Here is a 6,058-nt window from a genome sequence, read left to right on the forward strand (position 1 = left end):
TCACAGTCCAGGATGGGAGGAAGCACCTGGACTTTGAGTAGAGAATTCATACAATGATTGGCATGAGTAGAAAAAAATGGACATACAGGCAGTGTTGGGTCACGTTGAAAAAAATTAGCTGAATGCAGAGTAATGACCATCTGTGAATGTGCTTGATTTTTAGAGAAAGCACTTGCTTCCAAAGGGAGATTAATTGCATGGGAAGGTAGAGGCACACACATCTCATTTCGGTTGAAATAGTTTGTCAAAATGTGTTTTAAAGTGTGCACCATGCCTGTGACTAGCAGACCAGCTGCATGACATCCTTCTTACTTTTCCTACCAAGTGATGTCAATGCTGTGCTGCTGTGGATGATGGTGACAAAGTATCTTGTTCGAAGACAGATTGGCTTATGTTCATGCAGCAACCTGTGAAGCTGGACACTGGGAAAAATGTAGATGAGATGACTGGCTCATCTCTTGGATTCTCCTGCAGGCCAACAGTGATACTGAGACCAGTGTCCACACTATTGGTCTAGAAACATTGTGTCAAGTTGGCCTCTGTTGACAGGTCAAGACGGTACCTTAATTGAGACATAACAAGTTAGTGTTGCACAGCTTTAAAATTTATTTGTACATATATGTGCATGCTTGTGTGTCTGTGTGTGTGTGTGTGTGTGTCTGTGTATGCATGTGTACCAAGGGGAGTACCTTGGGTACTATCCTTAGAAACACTATCTATCTCTTTTTGAGGAAGGGTCTTTCAGTGGCCTGGAGCTCAGTGAGTAAGCTATACTGTAGCCAGCAAGCCCCAAGCATCTTTCTGTCTCCATTACCCCAGGGCTGGAATTAGAAAGGTGTAGCACTATGCTTGGATTATTTTCACAAAGATTCTAAGGATTCTCAGGTTCTCAGGCTCCCCAGTAAGCACGTTACCAACTAAACTGTCTCCCAAGCCATGTTTTAAATTTTATACTAGAATTAGAAGACATCTGTCTACTGTTCCATTACTAGGGTTCCCTATTTTTTCTGCTTACTCATATTTAACAGTAAGTTTTATAATTTCTTACTGTTTCTGAGCTTTTAATTTCAACTGGAAGTTAAAACTGGATTTTTTTTTATTCAATAGGCCTAGTGATAAGCTCTCTCATGTTTTGTTAGCTTAAAAAATGTCTTTATCTCTTTTTTTAGGACAATTGTGGTACTTTTAGTGTTGTTGTTGTTTTCCTGCTAGTTTTCCCCCTTTCAGCATGTTGAAAAGTGCCACCCTGAAGTTCCTGATGATAAATCCACTGAAATCTTATGATGGTTGCATTACATGTCATGTGTCTCATCTCTGTTGGTAAATGCTTATTGCTGGAGAAATGAATACATTATTTAATTCCCTGAGAGATAGTGTGTGGGTATTGAAAAGTGATAATGTATAATGTTGTGATAGAAGGCTCAGAGAGATTTTTATAGAATGGAGAGCAGGCATGGTGTGAACAAATTACTATTACAATTTTAATTAGAAAAATAAATAATGATTAGAAATTCTTTTTAAATTTATACTCAAGCACATATGGGCACACTTATTCAGTGTATAATAAACTTTTATGAAGGAGAACAATTTGGATGCATGTATTCAACAAGTTGTCAATATGCTTTGCCCTGTTGAGTAAGGGGACCTGTATGTGAATGAATGAAAGAGCCAAGAAGAAATAACAGTCAAATAAACAAACGGAGCATAAAACATGAACAAAAATATTCTCACTGGGAAAATAAAACAGAATGTTCTAGAACTTAGATGATAAGACTAATGGAATGGAAGCATTTCATTCCAGAGCTAACACACCAGTTAAAATTTGAACACGTCTCAGACAAGGTCTGGCTGTGAATCATTGTTAGTTTTGACCATAGAGTACACTGTTGAGCAATACCACATTGTGACTGGGATCCAGCCATGGGGGCTGTGGGCTTCTTTCACTCATCATCCTTTGCCAAGGGGAATGACCATGGGTCCTCACACCGCAAATGTTACCCCACAAACAAGAACAAAATGGGAAACTATTAACTCTGAGTTCTCACCTAAAGCTTCTGCAATTGTTCCTGAGCTGACACCAGGGTGGCAGCCATCAGCAGAGAAGTTCTGAGCAAGGGCCCAGTGGAAAGAGAAGGCTTACATTGTGATTTATATTTCTTGCCTTGGTTAGGGGTTGGCAGTAGGGGCCAAGATAAATTACTGGGTTCCATAACATTTCCCAGGCCATCTGAGCTGGAACTGGTGTTAGGATCAGGGACATAGTTCAGCCCAGAGAACTTGGCTGCTCTGTCCCTAAATTCTACACATGGGACCCAACAGTGAAGCCAGGGACATTCCTTAAGGCTAACAGGAAGCAAAGCTGGACCCTTTTAGCTAATGTTAGCTTGAGAGTCACAACTGACAATTAAAAAATTACTTTTCATCTGGATACATATAATTGTAGAACTAAAAGTTAATATTAAATTTCTAATTAACAACACTAGAAAAGTTGAGCAGGGTAATTTTTCATTTCATTAGTCTGTTCTTTGAATTTTTGGCTATTTATCCCTCCTGGAATATAGTTATTGATTAATGCCCATTTTGCTTGCCTGGCATTAAGAAAAATAGCAAACAATCCACCTATGCCTATTGATCTCCAAATATTCTAGTGAAGAAGTCTTGCTGTCTCTAAGAACTATTTTATAGGTCAACTATATTTTTATGTTTAGATAAAAAATGGACCTTAATTGATTTATTCAATTTGTGGCCTGTTCAATAGCTATTTCATGAACATGTGTTATGTGTTAAGCACTGAAGGAAGTGCTGAGGAAAAAAAGATTTATAAGCTGTAGCACAGAGTTTGGCCAATAAGACAGACATAAACAGTTAATGTCACTGTAAGACATTCACACATGTGCATACACACACACACACACACACACACACACACACACACACACACACACACACATATATTTTTATATATCAGTTTAGTGCATAATTGTCTACTTTCCAAACTTACAACAATATTTCATGTTTAAAACATAAGGCTGAGTTGTTAGTCCATTTCAATATCTCTCCCAATCCCAGGCTGCCATCAAAGGGAGGAGATATATCATGTATTGATCCAGAAGTAGTTTAAAAACCATGCAGAGAGGCCATCATCTAAAAGATAAAGTAGTTTGAAATTAAACTTTAAAAGTTCAGAATTCGTGAAAATGCTGTGCATTGAAATTAAAATAATATGCTAGCTGTTGTTTTGTGCTTCACTATTGATTAATCAAGCGGATTTGAGGAGTAGAGTGCAGTGGTTTATGTAAGTCCTGTGAACTTGATTTTCTGGCTTGGCTTCTGAAAGTACTGGAAGGTATTCAATTGTTCTTTGATCTTTTCATTTGAGAACAAAAAGCACCATGTTTAAGCACTTAGTAACTCAGCTTCTTCTGATGTTGGGATTAAAGCTGTGATATTATCTTCAGTTTGCAGTAAAATGAGTTTTTCATGTCTAAGAATTAGACTTAAGAGTAGACCTAACTTACTTTGACATCTGAGTTTTCAGTCTACCCATTATCAACACCTTAGTTATTGTTAAGCCTGCATAAACAACCCTAAAAATAGGCAATTGGTTTCTGAACAGTGGAGGACTCATGTCTTATATCTTCACTTAGATTTTCTTCAACACCCAGCATGCTGGCCTGTCCATCAGCAGGTTCTTGCTGAGTTGCTTGTTTTATGGTCAGTAGTTAGTGGCCCCGTGCTGTACAAGAGGCACACTTTTGGCTGTTTGTCCTCCGTCAAGACCACTTACATTTAAGAAACTTCATAAAATGCCATTGTTCTGTTTCTCATTCTCTCTCATTCTTTTGTTGAGATAAAAGATTACAGCATCTTAACTCACTCAGGTGATAATAACACAAGCTTGGGAAATGACTCCAACAGCACAGAACATTTTGTTTCTAATAGAAATCTTTATATCCCAGCTTGTTAATAAGTGACAGGCATGGAATAAAAGAATGCTATGAATGGGTATATGTATATTAAATTTATGCAGGAAACTGGAAGTTACCAGAAAACCAGCTTGTTGGTTTTATCCAGCACCACAGCAATGAATTTTCCATAAACTCCATCTATGCACACAACTCTCAGTAACATGCTTAGTCCTAAAACTGACAACAAAGGAGCATGAGATGAAGACCTGCTTGCATTTGGAGTGAGGGATTCTTCATGCTGGGCTCAGGGCCTTCCATACTTTCTTGCAGTTACTCTCCCAGAAGGAAACCTTCCCCTTGTGCTCCTCTGCACAGTAGTTTAAAAGCCTAATCTACATTGAATTTATTATAATAATAAATAAACACTCTAGTAAAATTATACCACTGAAAGTACCTAATAACAATAAATTATAACTTATTATCATTTTATTAATGGTATTTTTAATTAAGTAATTTATTTACTTTACATCCTGATTACAGCTTCTCCTCTCTTCTCAGTTCCTCCCTCTCATCTTTCTTTCTTCCTCGTCTACTCTTCCTCCCTTCTCCTCAGAAGAGGGGAGACCTCCAATGGATATCAACCAGCCTTAGCATATTAAGTTGCAATAAGATGCTAGGAGCATCTTCCCCTATTGAGCCTCAAGAAGGCAACCCATTTAGGTGAAAGGAATCCAAAGGCAGGCAATGCAGTCAGAAGACAGCCTCTGTACTTCTCCACTTTAAGAGTCCCACATGATGTTCAGGCTGTACAACTATTACATATTCGTAGAAAGCCTAGGTCTGTCCCATAAATATTCTCTGGCTGGCAGTTCAGCCTCTATGATCCCCTATAGGCCCAACTTAGTTCATTCTGTATGTTTTCTTGTGGTTTCCTTGACCAGAAACAGATTTAACTCCGTTTTCTGGCTATCAAACTGGTGCAAGCCACTTCAGTTGGATAGGTGTCAGGCTCCTAACTGCTAGCAGGGTAGAACACAATGTGACACATAGACTTTTAAGAACAGTGTTCTACACTTGTTCTGTAAGTATATAGGAAGTACAGATAAAAGAATAAATACCAAGTAGCAGTTAGAGAGCAACCATCATCAGTCACGTGTTTACAGCTGCTAGAAGAGATGACCCTTATTCAGTCAGCAACTTAATACTATCAGCAGAGATGCATTAGGGCTGTTAAGGAAGTCAACTATTTTCAATTGAGCTTTCTGTGGTGGTTTGAATATGCTTAGCCCATGGGAAGAGGCACTATTAGGAGGTGTGGCCTTGGTGGAGTAGGTGTGGCCTTGGTGGAGGCAGTTCATTTCTGTAGGGGTGGACTTTCTCAAGCTCCACCCAGTGCAGAAGAGAGTCTCCTCCAGACTGCCCTGTGAAGACTGAGTCTGTTTCTGCTGCCTGTGGATCAAGATGTAGAACTTTGGGTTCCTCTAGCACCATGTCTGTCTGCACATTGCCATGCTTTCTGCCATGATGATAATGGACTGAATATCTTAAATTGTAAGCCAGTCACAATTAAACATTATCTCTTATAATCGTTGGCTTGGTCATGGAGTCTCTTCATAGCAATGAAACCCTAAGACACCCTCCATGAATGGAGCAGCCTTGGCTGAATGACCGGCTTTTTGTTCCTACCATAGGCATTTTTATATCATGGGATAAGCAGGAGTAACCTCTGATGGTAAGAGTACACTTTGTGACTGTTCTCAAGTACAGAAGGTTTCACTCTTGAGCTGTTCTCTGTTCTTGTCCTGCCCCGTCACAGCATTAGAGCAGCCAGACTGTCCTTGGACAAAGGCTCTTGAAAGACACTTGACATAATAAACATTTTTGAGACTGGAGTTGGAGGGCCACTTCCTTGCTAGAGCCAGCTTCTCCGTGAGTTTAAAGAGCACATGCAGCTTATCAAAATGATGTGTATTATACCAAGCAATGTTTCCGTTTTCCTTAAGTGAATTTTGTGACTGTCTGTGGTCTTTATTGTAAGGGTGGCCAAGGTGAAAGATAAAAGATCTGGAAAGAAGGAATGGACATATGAGGAAAGGGAGTGAGTCCTGCTGTTTGAAAGATGAAGTGTAATGGAAACAAAGTACTTATGG

This window comes from Arvicanthis niloticus, chromosome 10 (genome assembly GCF_011762505.2).
Source record: "Arvicanthis niloticus isolate mArvNil1 chromosome 10, mArvNil1.pat.X, whole genome shotgun sequence".
NCBI lineage: Eukaryota > Metazoa > Chordata > Mammalia > Rodentia > Muridae > Arvicanthis > Arvicanthis niloticus.